Raw genomic sequence first — 16,685 nt, 5'->3', positions numbered from 1 at the left:
AAGGGGGTAAAGTACACTCTCATACTCTGAAGTAAGTGTGAAGTAAATTAATGAACTGCTTTCTTTCTCTGAAGGCTGACGCTTACCATAAATGTCGTGTTTCTCCCTGCAAGCCACTCTGAATGATTTTAGCGTGTTGAGAAGGCGTGACAGGCCAGCCCAGAAGGAGGAAGGGGTGGGGGAAGGAGGGAACTCCGTTTAACAAATAAAAGAGAATTAACTTCATTGCTTTGGTCTCCTTCTGTAATTATATTCATTTTAAGGTCTTAATATACAGTTGTTCAGATTTGGGGTTTAATTCTAATCAATACCATCATTCTCAAAGGTGGAGAAAACAGCTTTGAGGGAAGGCTCCCATCTATGAATAGTTATTTATCTTTTTATCCTCCTATCTTCTGGAAGGAAGTGAGGCAAGACTATTAAAAAGTTAAATGCTGTTACTGAGAGTAAACAGAGGCGTTAACACTGTTTCCTCAAAAATGCCAGGAATTAGAAAAACCCAGCGTCATGTGACTGCAATTTTGAGCTACCTACTTCTAAGATTTTTCATGTGTATAAATTCACTTTAGAATCATATGTCAATCTTCCTATAAGTCACAACGTTGGCGTGGATTTAATGAAAATACTGGATTCTTCAATTTGTGTAAAGTTGGCTTGCAGCTTTTGGGGATTTCCACAAAGGTTTGTACGTGCAACTTTCTTTGTTATATATATGTATATATATTTTTATTAGAAATATATGTATATTCCATTTACTCTCATTTAAAAAGGGAGCTGTTTTCCTCATAGTAGGGTTGGTCAAAGGGCATTTTTTTCCTTGTACTACCCCCTCCTTTTACTCCCTCCCCAAAAGAAATGGTTAGTGTTTGTGACATGAGGCATAAGGCAGCAGTGTTAAAAAGAAAAGATAAAGAGAATTATATAACTGACCAAAAATTAAAGCAGTCATAATTTTGCATCTAAGCATGCTTGAAACTAGTCTTAATGGCAGCTCTTTCTCCACTTTGGAGAAGTGACCCAATCATTCTTAAATCCTGTCCCATAGGAGAGAACATCTGTAATCCATTGTTGATATCGCCTGCCCGGCAAAGCATTTCAGGGTGCATACACTTCAGTTACCTTTTACGATGTCGATTATTACTCTTGAGTATTATATTGTGACAATATAGATGTTTGAAAAAGAGGGGGGAGAAAAATAGGAAGTACAGGCTTTCTAACATTAATTAAAAGTTTCCCCACCCCATAGGAAGTTTAATGTGCTGGCAGGAAGAGAAGTAGATGGATATTCTGCTGTTTCTTGCAAACCTGTGGGATCCACTATCAATAAAGCTAAAATCTATTAGCATTCTGTATGCATCTGCAGCATAAATTTCATTTGAATTTCAAATTTAATAAACCAGGAGGTTTTTAATCATCCCTGGTTTTATTTGTTTGATATTAACATGCTTATTGACCGGGTCTGGTGACCAGTTTGATCATTACAGGACAGCAAAAAGTTAATTAAAACGACCACAGCCCCTTAATCATATCATCTGTCTCATCCATGTCGCTCTCTTTATTACCGGTGATGATGGATAGTCTCCCAGATTAATTTCTCTGTTTCTTCGATTTGGACAACAGCTTTTGGGACCTAATTTACATCCTGGGAACAACTTGCTCAAGTATATCTAACACCTTGCAGCTACAATATACATCAACATCTCCTTAGATGGAACGGAAAAAGGAAGCTTTTTTGCAGGCAGGTTTGAAGACTAATCAATGATCGGCTCTGGAGCTCTTAGCTTTCACAACCAAAGAAACAGAAGGTCCCAAAAGCAAATTAGAGGCCTCAATTCCTGCTTTTCCTTTTTCGGGAGTAGGAAGTGAAATATGCCTCTGCTCTTTGATTAATAGATTAAAATGTGTAGATACAGCGACAAGTAAATAAAGCTATTTGTAACCATTAAGTACAATTAATAGTGGAAAACATCAAAGTTTTCCAGGCTTTCAAGTGTCTAGCAGCTCATCTACACCAAATACGGTTTTTGAACTTGTTAAGTGTGGACCACTATATACATGGCGCTAAAGAAAAAAAAAAAAAGTAAAGTAAAAGGAAAAAAGCCTAATGGAAAAAAAAATGCACAGGAACTATAGCGCGTACCTCCGCTGGGTTCGTTTAAACCCGGCTCTTAGCATGTCAGTCTCCAGAGCGTTGGCAGGGACACGCAGCTCTGGAAGCTGACCGGCGAGTGCCGGCCGGAGACAGAGCGAACACAGTGCTGGCAGTGCGTCCCTGGCCTGCGCCTCTCCCAGAATAGGAAGACGACCCCCAACCCCTGGAGAGTGTGCGGGGGTCCTCGCTCGCGGACGTGTTGGCTACTAAATAAAGCGTGAAGAGGGATCGCTGGGGAGCTGAGCGCCGCCGGCGGCCGCCTGGAGCAGCAAGCTGAGCCAGGTTATGGGTGTTTCCTCGTCGAGAGCTCTCTGGTCAAAGTTTCTTTCCCGCTGGAAGACAAAAACAAAAAACAAACCAAAACCAACAAACTAAAAAACCTGGCCAGGCGTGGACCTGTGAATTCCTGAGGGGTGCCCCTCAGCAGTCCACTTCTGCTTTCGTGTGATTTTACTAAGAAGTTACCTAACACTTCCTGGGAAGGGAGGTAATAAAAGCCCCTCGCTGGTGGCAGATTGTTGAGCTGTAGGTGGGAAGAGATCAGTCGGCCAGAGCCCAGAGAGGGCTGTATTTTCCTGATTGGAAAATGGGAACTTCCACGCTGAACAATAGCCTCTATTAGTGAGGTTATTCGGTTTCAAACTGTCCAGCCACTGTTATAGCCGAGTCCTGACTTCCCTGGTACTGCTTAATTGGATGCATTTGGTGACCACAGCGAAGCAATAGTGACTCTTGATCTACTGGCACAGGAGCTCCTTGGGGATGAAAAGTGTTGCCTTGATGACTCTTTTTAAATAAATGAGACTACTTGAGAAAGCATTTCATATTTCTTCCTTGACTTGGTATTTTTCTTCCATTTCTCCTTAATATTTACTCTTTTTCTTCTCTGCCACTTCAAAATGTTCCAAAGTTAGGGATAGTTTAATTAAAAGGCATTTACCCATCTGACATAGCATATGAGCAGCTTTGATTCATTTTAGCTGGGGTATTCAAATTGCATAGTTAGAAGACAAGGAGGGCTTTCCCTATGTATCAGACAATCATCTTGGTAGTAAGTAAGTTCATAGATAGGAAAAGTATAAAGATATTTAAATTGGCATTCAAAATCTCCATCTCTATGTGCAGCCTATATTAAAGGATGAAAACAACACCTTTTCCTTTTTATTTTTAATATGCAGAATGTTCATATCTTCATGCTATGTTAATATGGCCTCGTGCTAGTTCTATAGGCAGGCTTGTACTCTACAGTACTTTCTATATTCATCTCTGCCAGCCCATAGATAAAATTGATAATTAATTCTAAAGCACTTTGTATTTCTCCTTCATCATGTAAATGAAGGAAACACATGTAGGGAAAAGAGTTTGCTCATTTGGGGTGAATGGTGTGTGTGTGTGTGTGTGTGTGTGTGCGCGCGCGCGCGCTTGTCGTTCAAGGCAACAAAGCAAAAAGGAAGCTTAGACATTCAGATGAGTGTGTCTCTGATTTTTTTTTTCTGGAATGGATTTGTTTCTGCTATTTTCTCTTTTGGTATTATGTATCACTTTCTTACAGCTAACATGCAGAGTTAAAAACTACTAAATTCTTATCCTCAACGCTATTGATTTCTTTTCATTCTGTTCTGTTACTAGAGGAGGTAATGCTCCCAGATTACCCCGGGGTCTCCTCCAGACGGTTGACAATTGCAATCGCAGTTTTCGGAAGATAAATGTTACTCTGGGAATTGTGTTTAATTACAAATAATCTAGGAGCTGCTCCGGGTCTCTGGGTTTAACCACACATGTGTTCAAATCACTGTACAAGGTTTACAAATGGGTGATATTCGTGAAAGGGGATACAATTCACTTTCAAAAACCAGGGGACAAACTAGCTTGCTTCCTCTTGGGGGTTTGTCAACAGATTCTTAGAGATAACACGACCCCAAATAACATCAATGACCAAAAAGTGTGGTATCTTAGATCACTCAAAAGCCTAAAAAAATTTTTTATTGGAGTTTACTTTCAGGTCAATTTTATTAAAATGAAAATCTGAAAATAAGCCATGCTTTCTTGAGTTCTCAAAGTCTCTTGCACAAGTATTTGTGTAGAGAATATTTTTGAATTCACAAAGGTCATATTTTTTAGTTTATTTTGACAGAAGTTTTGTGGTCTTTCCCTGAAATAGCTCAGTGGTTATTTTTTACAGTTCCTCTTGTAACTCAGCTGCTACCTTTGTGTGTGTGATTCTTTGCTTATATGGCAGCTCAATTAGTGTTGTTTGTGTGTGTGTGCTCGGTTTTTTCTAATAGTCTTATTAACAAGAAAAAAGGTGGCGAACAGGTTATTCTCTTAACCTGACCTGGCTCTAAGAGTAAGATGAGCAGCACTGAACAGATGTCCCCATTTAAGCCGTTCTTTTCCCACATGCCTGCTGGATATTGCAGGCGCGCAGGAAGCTCGCTTCAAACCTGGCCCATTTCAGGCCATAATGGCCACGTTATTTCGGCCCAGTGAACACGAACAAAATCGCGTGCTTTAGAATCATTCGACTCTGAGTCCAGGAAAAGCAGGGGGTGTGGTAGCAGTGGGGGTGGCTAGGAAGGGGTGTATATGAGTGGGGGAGCCGATTTCATCTCGGATCGCAGAAGAGAACTTGCTCAAAAGATTTTTCCCCCAGCAAAAATGGTATAATTTACGGCGCAACTTAATAATCCGAGGGGCAATGCAAAAGCCCTTTGCGTTGTAAACCGCTTCTAATTACCTGCCAGAGCAATTAGCTGACTATCACGAAGAAATTAGATCGCTCAATGTAGCATAAATAATGCGAATAATTTTGTAAGAAGAATGGAAAGCGAGACCTGGTGTTTCTTTATAAGGAAATAACACCTCGTACTGTACGAGCCCTCCATGAACACATATTAATGTCTAGGCATGCATGGCAATGAGTCCGAGCAGGAGCCCTCTGGCTGCGGTTCAGCACTTTTTCCGTTTACGTATGCGGGGTGAAAGTCGGCTTCCAGGCGTTCGATCTCCAGCCTTCCAGCTCACAGTAATTAACACATAGCGACTTCAATGGGAAAACCTGTTTTCCAGATGATTTTTACAATGCAGCTTTATGTCTCATTTGGCAGTTTAAATAGCTGGAGTTGTTTTCTGGCTTCATCTCTACTATCATCTGTTGAGCATATTTTGCTTAGAATATTGAATCCCAACCAAAACTTGGGTGCAGGCTTTCGCTGACTTTTATTTTCTTAAGAAGTGGGGATATCAGGAGCCATTTTGAAGGATACTAAGGCAAAGAATTCTTGTGAGGACCTGTTAGTGCCGGCAGATATTTGATTTTCTGAATGCGTTTGAAAAGTGTATTGGAATATTTTTGTGTATGCTTCACTTTAACTTTTTTCTAACTAACTCATTTCTCTTGAGCGATTGTGTCCTATATGGGGGTTCAGATGGTGAGTTCACACATCTCGCAAAGAAAAATAGTAAATCTACAACCTAATTTGGGAGGAAAGCTGAAGGTGCATTTAGGTGTCTGAAAGCACTATAAGCGCTTTGAAATTTACTTGGTTTGTAAATTACAAGTGCGAAAACAACTTCCAAAGATGTTTGGGAAAAGAATATATACACCGACACCTACACACACACACACACACACACACACACAAACACACACGGGAAGTTGTTGCCTGCCCACAGCTCCACCGCTTTCCTGTGCCGCCCGAGGGAAAGGGGTCTCGCTGGAGCCTCTCTTCCTCTAGTAAACGAGGTGGGTCATACGTTTATGTCAAATTGAATCAGCCAGGACAGCTTCCGTGGTAATTAAACTGGACATCTATATTGGACACAGCAAAGGGTGCCTTGTGAATCCAGGTTTTACTTGGTGCATCACAAATGTCAGAGTGAGTTCCGCCCCCCACAGAGGTCTGAGTCTTGGGTTGCCACTGTCCCACCACCTCTGCCAGTTCCTCCCTACCTGTAGAAAGCTTTGACCCTGGTCATTTTTGAAACATGTTTCGCGACTGAGTTCAGTGGTTTTCCAGGACTTCCCAATGATCTTGTCCCGGTGGGCCGCACATTCCGTTTTCTCCTGCTAAGAAAACATCGACGGTTTTGTTGGTGGCTGAGGAGTTCTAGATGAAAACTGAGGGAACCCGAATTATTGTTAGTATTATTATTATTGAGACTGAGTTTTGCTCTTATCGCCCAGGCTGGAGTTTAATGGCGAGATCTTAGCTCACTGCAACCTCCGACCCCTGGGTTCAAGCGATTCTCCTGCCTCGGCTTCCCGAGTAACTGGGATTACAGGCGCCCACCACCACTCCCGGTTAATTTTTTTGTATTTTTAGTAGAGACGGGGTTTCACCATGTTGGTCAGGCTGGCCTTGAATTCCTGACCTCAGGTGATCCACCTGCCTCGGCCTCCCAAAGTGCTGGGATTATAGGCATGAGCCACTGCGAGCCCGGCCTGGGAATCCGAATTATGTATCATCAACCTAGGCTATAAAAAGAGTTACTTCCGCTTATGGTGTAATGCCCATGCAACCCCTTATCCCCTTTAAATAGAGAGGCATTGGCCGCCTTAGGCTCCCCCTGCCCTGAATTTAGGGCCGTTAAGTGTAGGCCTACAGGGAGGGGGACCCACTGAGCAGAAACCGGCTCCACTTTAGAAGGTGCTGGGAAAAAAAATCCCTATCAGCTCTCGGAAACTGGACTTGATGCGCTAATCATTCGGTTCAAGGGCGTCTACATTACTAGGTGCGAAGTCCCCCTACCAATCTCAGACAGAAACGCCCTTTTAGATGGAACAAAGGGTACGTTTTTATTTAAGACTTGACAAGTACCAACTCTTGTACTGAGCAGAGGTTATTTTTTAAGAGGAAATAAAATCTTGATTCCTGCTTATGAATTCTGGAAAAGTAACAAAGGTTGTTCGGATAATTTTCCGCAAGATCTTCATCGGAACCTTCCCACTTGCTGAATTCCGGTCCCCTCCCCCGCGCCCCCCCCCCGCTTAGTTTCCCCTAAATACTTGGCACCACTTCCTCCCCCTAACATGGCCCTGAAGATTCTCCATCTTAAATAACAAGGACCCTGCTTGCTACTAAAGGAGGCTGCCCATTTTAATTCAAAACAAGGGCCAGGAGTGTTGATCTTATAAAGAGCCGAGAAGTGAAGATCAACCCTTTTTCACTTGAAGTGCTTGCACTTAACCCTCACTCGCCAATATAGTGCCTCTTTCTCTCTTCTTTAATAAAATATTTCTTTCATTCTTTTTTTTGGGGGGGCAGGGTGCAAGGTTTCTTAAGGTAAAAGAAGCTGAACAGATTGATTATTGTTGTATCTGTAATTGCTCTAAAAACATTTTCCAGTGGGGCCTCACAGGGCATGTTGGTCTTTGATCAGCACTGAAGAAATCAAACATTGGAAAACCAAAACCCACGACTTTGGAGTCTACACTTGGCATTTACAGCCCTGATATTGAATGCCCATTACCTTCAAAAGGGCAGCTATTAACGACAGAAAGTTCATGATTTTTTTCTGTAGATAGTGCTTCAGTAGTTTCCTAGTAGTATTCTAACCTAAGCATAACTTCCTCTTTACTGGTGAAGCTGGGGAAACCCATTTGCAAAGTGAAATGATTTGACTAGTAATACCCAATGTCAGTTTATTTGAAACTATAGATAAAAAGGGAAAAACTAATAAATCCATTTTGATTACTTTTCTGCTTAGGTTCAAGACGTCCTCTAAGCTTAGATAACAAAAGAAAAGTGATTTCAAGAATTTTGACATACCAGATGAAACTCTAAGAGGCATGCAGCAAGTTAAGAGCCATAGTCAAACCAAAAGGATTTTTTTTTTACTAAAAGAAACCTGCAGTATTGATTTTATTGACTGACTCGACTTCAGTGTTTTAATCAACTTTAACAAATTTAACTGAAAATAGGTTGATACATACTATATAAAACTTCAAATATACATCTGTTCACAAATATTTTTTATTGGTGTTTTGCTGTTGATTTATCAATTAAGTAAAAAACTATTCTTTTTTTTTCTAACTTAAGCTACGGTGATCAAGATTTGGGAACAGAAATTCCAAAATGGTTAGAAACGGGTGGGAAGATTGTAGGTTTATAAGTCTGAGGGAGGAAATTGCAAGCCGATACTGATTGACTTTTAAATGGCCTGGCATGTCCCAGTTTATACAACAACTCAGTTGGAGGAAGAACCTCGAGGACCGAGTATCTCCAGATCACTTAATGCATCAGCATCCACCATGCTCGGCTCCTGGGCAGGGCCCCCGAGGTTGCCACCGACCCACGGAGCCTTGAGGAGCTGCGCTTTCCCGCGGTGGTCCAGGGAACTTCGGAAGTGCCCTTGCTTCCGATTTCACGTATACCCGGGATGCGTTGCCATACAGGTTTGTCCCGTTTTAATGCTTTGACCCATCGAAGATACGAGGACAGGAGACTGGAGAAGGAAACGAAAGGCAAAGGCCGAGGGGTAGGGCAAGGAACACAGTAGGAAGAGGACAGGCTCCCCCTTCACCTTCACCCCCAATGGTAGCTAGGGCCCACGGTTTCTCCGAGCTGAAGCTTTTTCAGAAAACAGTCAGCTTAATTAGCATCCTGCCCTTGGGGAATCTAGAATAAATGGTGAGTAGTGGGTAGCTTTTCCCACCAGTCGCAGGATCTAAAAACAATGAGTGACGGTTGTCTGTGCAGCAGAGAGGGAAGAGTGACAGTTCCAGACGAGAGGCCGTCGGGCTTCTAGGCAGTCTACCGCCAGCTTGGAGTGCAGAGCTCCACCGACTACGCCACAGATAGTTTCCATCCCCAGCAGTCACAATATTTGCACTCCCCTTTCTTTCGGGCTTGCCAACCCCTCCCTTTCCTTCTTCCTCACCCCTCCCACCCCGCGCCGGAGGGACAGCCAGCCGTCCCGGGTCCAGCCCGCGCCTCTGCGCACCACCCGGCCCCCGGCACAGGCCGCCCGCCGGGGCGCACACGCGTCCCCGCCTGCTCTCTCGCCCGCCCGCAAGGCCCGGGCTGCTGCGGCCGCGGGCGCTGGAGGCGGAGGCGCGGGCGCTGGGCTCCGCCGCAGCCCGGCCCAGCCCCGCCCCGCCCCACCCTCTGGCCCTCCCCTCCGCTTAGCCGCGCTCTCCCGCCGAGCTCCACCGCCGGCTCCGCGCTCTGCCTGGCTCGGACGCCGCCGGCCGCCGCGGCTCCCCGGCCTGGAAGGCTGAGCCGGCTCCCGCCAAGGGGGAGGCGCCACCCCGCCCCGGGGCGGTTGTTTTGCTGGGACTCGGGGGCCGGTCACAAAGCCCGTCTCCGCTGACCGGTCGGGCCGGGAGTCGGGTGCGCAGCAGCGGCTCCCCACCCCTGCACTCAGCCGCCCGCCCCGCTCCTCCTCCTTCCCTCCCCGTCCCTCCTCCTCTCCCACCCCCCGAGGGCTCGCACACCCCGCGGGCGGGAAGGTGCCGCCCTCGGGGCGGACAAAGGGGCAGGCCGGGCGGGAGGGGCTGCAGCCGGCACGCGCGGCCGCGGGAGGGGCCCGCCTCGCCCCGGGCCGTCGACCTGACACCTGCTGGGCAGCCTGCGCGGCCTGGGGCGGAGGCCAGCGGGCGGCGGGGTAGGGAGTGCCAGCGCAGGGGCGTGTGTTTGGGAGGGGGTCGCGGACAGGTCAGGCGGCCTGGGACCCACCCCACCCCGGCAGTAGTGATTTCTGCTTCGCTAGCGTCCCCTTTTAGGTCTTGACTGGACTTTAAAGATTTAGAAAATTTATATTCTCGTTTTTATGTCAGCGACTACACATCAGAATCACCCAGACGGCGAGTCAAAACGCAGCTGGCTGGGCTTGTCCCCAGAGTTTCTGCTTCAGTAAGGCCTGGGGTGGGGCCCAGTGATTTGAATTTCTAAATTCCCAGGTGATGCTGATGCTGCTGAACCGTGTACCACACTATGAGAATCACTGCTATGCCATTCATTCCCCACCACCGCTAAATGTAGTAGTGGGGAGAGGATCTCCGGCAGGGATCCCAAAGACACTGCTAGTGCTCTCATTGACAAGGTAGTTTTATCTCTTTTGAAGGTAAGTTCTACATTGAATACGGTCTGGATCTTCTCGATGGAAGTTTGACCAAATGCTGGAGTGAAACTCTCACGCTGCTGGTGGTGGAAAAAGCGAGGCTGTATAGATAGATGCCAGGCAGAGGAAGCCACAGTCCAGCTTCCATTTCCCCTAAAGATCCCGAACCCGGACAATGGGTCTCACCACCCCAGCACAAATTCAAAAGAGAACCAAGGAATTTCATTCTGATAGAATGACCACCTCCCACCTTCTCTTTATAAATTTTTGATATTTCGACTGAAATATTCGGTCCTGTGTTCTGCATATTTCTATTGTTTTATATTTTACTGAAGGACCGAAAAGATTTTAAAGCAGAGCAAAAGAACTAAATGATAGGCAGAGAGATTTAAATAAAACTTTTAAAAGCCACAAATTTACAATTGTTTTCAAAAAGCGTAACTATGTATTTAAAGGGAATGTAATTAATTGTATCATTTAAATGCCCCCCCCTTTCAAATCTGGTTTCTTCAAATATTTTTTTGAAAATCTAATGAGAAATATATTTTGACATTCCAATCCAGTGGATTTGTTAAGGGAAAACTACCCAAAAAGAGGCACACTAAACTTTTCTTATCCCCAGTGGGCGGTGTTAATCGTCTAGTTTGAGCCTTGTAGTTTTCATTGTCGAATACTTGGGTTCTGTCAAAGGGAAGAAAGTTGGGGACTTGCATTCACTGTTTTTCAAGAGGAGATTAAACACAAAATCGATTTAATGGAGCATCTGTAATCTTAAATACGAGAAGTCAAGAGCTAAAGCTATAATAGAAAGGTTAGCTTTCCTCCATTGTTCACACAATCTAACTCATATTTTTGGAACTTAATTATCAATGAAAGCTACCACATCAATGCAATACAGTATAGGCAAATTACAAGAACCTTTTACTTCTCCCAACTGGGTTTAAATTGCAAATCTTAACACTGAACAGTGTGCTTTTGGTATTGAATATTCAATACAGGGAAATGTGTTTTAAGTGAACCACCCAAGGGCCCAGGAACATTTGCTTAATAATGATACTTTGCAATTCTATAGGGCCTTTCAGGCAAGGATCTCAAGTGGAATGCTCTTTAACTATACCCTGCATGGGAAACCTTGGGAATATTTTAAAGTGCTCACTTAAGGCCTATTGGAAGGAATCTTTTAGTATAGATTTCACAGTATGGTTTTAAGAAATAAGGTACTGCAGAATTTTCAGTCTCAGGGGTATCATATTCATGGGGGTTTGATGGGTACTGAACATTTATTAGTTATTTTTATGTGAAGGTTAAAATGTACATTTTCTCCAACTTTTTATTTTCAACAAATTTAAACCTACAGAAAAGCTGAAATAATGGTACAATGAAACATTTAATTTCAAAGAACACCCAGATTTCCTTCACTTAGGTTCATCAGCTTTAACATTTTGTGACAATTGCTTAGATTTTCTCTCTAAATAGATGGATAGCTAGACAGACAGACATATATGAATCTACTATATCTGAATAGATAGGTAGATGTATGATATGATTATTTATTCATACACATACATATGCTTACCTCTTTTATCTATTTAAAGTAAGTTATAAACATCACTGCACTTTATTCCTAAGTAGTAAAGCATGCTTCTCCTGATAAAAGGATATTCTACATAACTGCAAAGAATACATTCTTATTGTTGAGTTTTCAAATGCATTTCAGTGGTTTTATTTTATTTTTGTATTCAGAATATCCATATGTTTTATCAGTCTTGTCTACAAACTTAAGAAATAAGATTTAAGCCAATACTAGTATACAAAATTCTAAAATACTATTGTATTATCTAGTCATCTTGGGAATTTTAGAACCTGAGATTCTGATTAAGAAATTGCTGTATAACCAGATTTCAAAAACAACTGAAGAAACGAAATCATTTTCACATGCTTACAGAACGCAGAGCATTTATATTTCAATGCAAACAAAAAATTGTTTTTACCTTAATATTTGATCTAAGTTATCAGAGTAATGATCTTAATTATCCACTTCATTTTACTAGTTAGTGTAGACTTCACCAAAGTGAAAATAGCATTGACAGTTATGTACTTTGAGAAGTGTGTGTAGACAATTTACATAATTTAGCCAAAATGGCCAATTAATTGGTATAATTATGAGTGTCTAGACTTAGCTTTTATGAGTAGGTTAAAAAAGTAAAACCTCTCATCTTTCCAATGGTGGCTTTCCACTAGCTTTAATGATCCATATTTTTCCTCTATTGAATATTTTTACATGCTTAATTTTAAAATATTCTCATATGTTTCAATAATATAGACATGTTAATTAAAAGTACTTAGCCAAAGACTATCAGTACATCTTTTTTTGTTTCTTACAAGTCCTTGAATTATTACATGACTTAATGTGTGATTTATCCCACTTTTGGAAATGTATATAATTACATATTTACCTCTGCAGTGTTAGTGTCTTATACTTAATATTCACTCATTAGCATTATTCTATCGTCTGTAGAAAGCCAACTTCTAACTGCATGAAATTCCTGGAGCTTAAAACCATCTTACAAATAAATGTAGATGAATTTTTGCAGTTTTTTAGGTGTGAAATTCATACAACTTTATGTAAAAATTAGTGGGAATATTAAGTTTTATACATGTAATTACCTCCTTGGGTCAGAGTCACTGTTATTTTGGTTATTTTAAATGTAGTTTAGTGTTTTCTTTTATTCATATGTAGTTCACTTTTTTTTTTTTTGGATACAGGATCTTGTTCTGTCACCCTGGCTGGAGTCCAGTGATGTGATCATGGCTCACCGAAGCTTCAATCTCCCTGGCTCAAGCTACCCTCTCACCTCAGCCTCCCAAGTAGCTGTGACTACAGGTGTGTGCCACCACACCTTGCTAATTTTTATATTTTTTTGGGTAGGGACAGAATTTTGCCATGTTGCCCAGGCTGGTCTTGAACTCTTAGGCCCAAGCAATTCTCCTCCCTGCCTTGGCCTTCCAAAGTGCTGGGTGTGAGCCACTGCACTTGGCCTTGCTAATCTTATTAAATAAGAACTGCAATATGAATTGGTTTAAGCAGAATTTAAGCATTGGAGATATATAATCTAAATTGCAATGCGTGGTTTTCGACAACTGCTGATGGTTATTGTCTCTGTCCCTGAGAAATTTGTTATTACTGATCAACTGAAATAAATGAAGAACGACAAGTTATGGTATTTTTTTTTCTTTTTGAGATAGAGTCCCACTCTGTCGCTCAGGCTGGAATGCAGTGGTGTGATCTCAACTAATTTCAACATCTGCCTCCCGGGTTCAAGTGATTCTCCTGCCTCAGCCTCCCAAGTAGCCAGGATTACAGGTGTGTGCCACCATGCCCAGCTAATTTTTGTATATTTAGTAGAGATGGGGTTTCACCATTTTCACCAGGCCGGTCTCGAGTTCCTGACCTCAAGTGATCCACCTGCCTCAGCCTTCCGAAGTGCTGGGATTACAGGCATGAGCCACTGTGTTCAGCAGAAAATATGTGTGTGTGTGTATATATATATATATATGTATTTTTTTTTTTTTTGAGACAGAGTCTTGCTCTGTCGCCAGGCTCCAGGCTGGAGTGCAGTGGCACGATCTCTGCTCACTGCAACCTCTGCCTCCTGGGTTCCGGCAATTCTCCTGAATCAGCCTTCTGAGTAGCTGGGACCACAGACACACGCCACCACACCCAGCTAATTTTTGTATTTTTTAGTAGAGACAGGGTTTCACCATGGTCTAGATCTCTTGACCTCATGATTTGCCCACCTTGGCTTCCCAAAGTGCTGGGATTGCAGGCGTGAGCCACCATGCCTGGCCAGCCGAAAATATTTTTAAATAAAATTGCCAGGTTTTTTCATAAATTAGGAGAAGCAATATGAGATAATGAAATGACTGCCAAATTATAAATTGGGAAAACTAGTTTGTACTTACAATTCCATTAATTTTCCATAATAGGTTAGATGATATATCACTTAGTCTGCCTAAGCCTCAGTTTGCTTATTTATAAAATAGGGATATCACCCCCAGTCAACTCCAAAAGAGGACTCTGAAGACCCACTTAGATAATATATGTGACTTGTTCTATTTATTGAGCACTTCCTCTAGAGAAACATAAGCAACAGATACCTGATTTCTAGACATTTACTGTCCCTGGATAGAAGAGCAAAAATGCAGGAAGGTACCATCACCACATGTGGTAGAGAAGAGATTATGTGTTATGAAACATATTTGCTACTTTAGATAGTAGAGAGTTACAATAAATTAATATTAAATAAAACTAGGGGTCTTTGGTTTATTATAAAAAGATATGTGTAACAGATATGAAATATTTTGGAGACTAAAATTTTAACGTTTCAGATTTTTGTTGAGTCAACCTAAGAAAAAGTTAGAGCAGCCCTTATTATTTCAGATATGTACTAAAGTTATAGAAAGACCAATAGCATACAACATATACCTAGTATGGATAGAATAAAGAGGTAATACTAATGAGTTAGGCAAAAACTGTTGGCATTTTGCATGGATTATCAGGCAAGATGGTGTTCTGAGACGTAATCAGTAAATATGGCCTTGTACCAGTATCTTATGTATAAAAAAAGACAGCTGGCTTTTAAAAAATTTCTTTTTATTGAAGTAAATGGGACTCAGAGACTGTCACCCTCTTTTGTCTGTTGGGGATCAGGTCCTGCCCACTTTGGGGCACTAGCTCTACATCTGTCACTCCATTCACCAGTGAGTCTTAAAGTCAGGACACTACAGCTGTCCTGTTCTTTTCACTCTTTTCTGGGATGGAAGAGATGGGACGACTTGCCGGCTGGTCAAGGCTTCATCACATATTCGGTAGGTCTGTGCTAGCACTATCATGTAATTGTATTGTTCTCTTTTTTGTTTGTAAAGCAGAACTTTTCAGTTTAAAAGGTCACTGGAATGTTTATTTTACTATGTGTCCCTATTTAATTATTCTACTTTGAATTGTATTTGTTAATAAAGCAATAGTGACAAATTGTTAGCCATAATTTATGTTGGCCGTGCACAGGCGTGCATTTGCATAGCCCAAAGCAGTTAGTAAATGGAAGAGGACTGGAGGATCTCTTCAGGAGGTTCTGGTCAGGTTTCCTTCCAAACAAGGAATACTGTTAGCTTCCCAAATAAGATGTGGACATAAGCAAATAATCTTTTGTGTTTGAAAGTAGCAGATTCTGCTAATTCAGTATTAATAGCTTGAATCTTTCACAGAAACTTGAATGTAGAGCAATCAAATGGTGTTTCAATTGGTTGGTGACCGGGCTGATTCTGGCCAAACTCTGCATCTTTGAGTTGGAATTTGTGGATATCAAAGTTCATCTGGGCTTTCTCTTTAACTGGCTCCTATGTTGAGTGTGAGAGAGAGAGAGAGAGAGAGAGAGAGAGAGAGAGTGTGTGTGTGTGTGTGTGTGTGTGTGTTTGAATTTCTCTTTAAGTATTTCAGTAATCCTGATGGAAAAGTACTAATCGAAATTTCTAGCTCCAGAAATTTAGATCACTCCACAGGTGGATTTGGTGTGGTTTTCAATGCCACAGACTTTAGAGCCACCAAAGAACAAACCAGATTCCTAGGAAGACACTCAAAATACAAATTATTAGACAGACATAGCAATTTCAAAGATATTTGTTATTTAGAAATTCACATTTGTTTTCTAGATCTAAGACTATTTCTCCAAAAGCCTGCTTAATTCAGGATACTTAGTGACATAAAGAATGAAGGCTGGGGGCGGTGGCTCATGCCTGTAATCCCAGTACTTTGTGAGCTCAAGGCAGGCAGATTGCCTGAGGTCAGGAGTTTGAGACCAGCCTGATCAACACGGTGAAACCCCATCTCTACTAAAAATACAAAAATTACCCAGGCGTGGTGGCGGGCACCTGTAATCCCAGCTACTTGGGAGGCTGAGGCAAGAGAATCACTTAAACCCAGGAGGCAGATGTTGCAGTGAGCTGAGATTGTGCCATTGCACTCCAGCCTGGGTGACAGAGTGAGACTTCATCTCAAAAAAACAAAAAGAAGAATATAATATTTCTACACATACACATGGAAGGTTAAGCTATGTAGCTATCATTAATACTAAATAAAATAGTGAATAAGAAAAAGAAAAATGTAAACTATTTTTTTATTACTTCTCCTTAATTGTTGGGAAATAACTAGGAGTCCTGTTGTTAGTAGGAAGTCAGTGCATTGGCTATTAGTTCTGTACTGCAGGTTTTAATAAGGTGAGAACTATTGAACCTAAACTGAGCTGAGTCTACATCAGAACTTCAGTTTCAAGTCACTCTCAGGTTGCCAATTTTGTTTTTCTTTCCTTTAAGATTTGTTTATATTTTAAACTGCTAGGTGTTCCATAGCAGAGAAAACTGAAAAAAAAACCTTAATTACACCATGCCCTACCCAATCTCCAAAAAGCATTAT

Source organism: Aotus nancymaae, unplaced genomic scaffold (assembly GCF_030222135.1).
Source record: "Aotus nancymaae isolate 86718 unplaced genomic scaffold, 86718_ANA_hifiasm-v0.15.2.pri h1tg000025l, whole genome shotgun sequence".
NCBI classification, from domain to species: Eukaryota; Metazoa; Chordata; class Mammalia; order Primates; family Aotidae; genus Aotus; species Aotus nancymaae.
The sequence above is the reverse complement of the archived record's forward strand: the minus strand, read 5'-3'. Positions refer to the sequence as shown.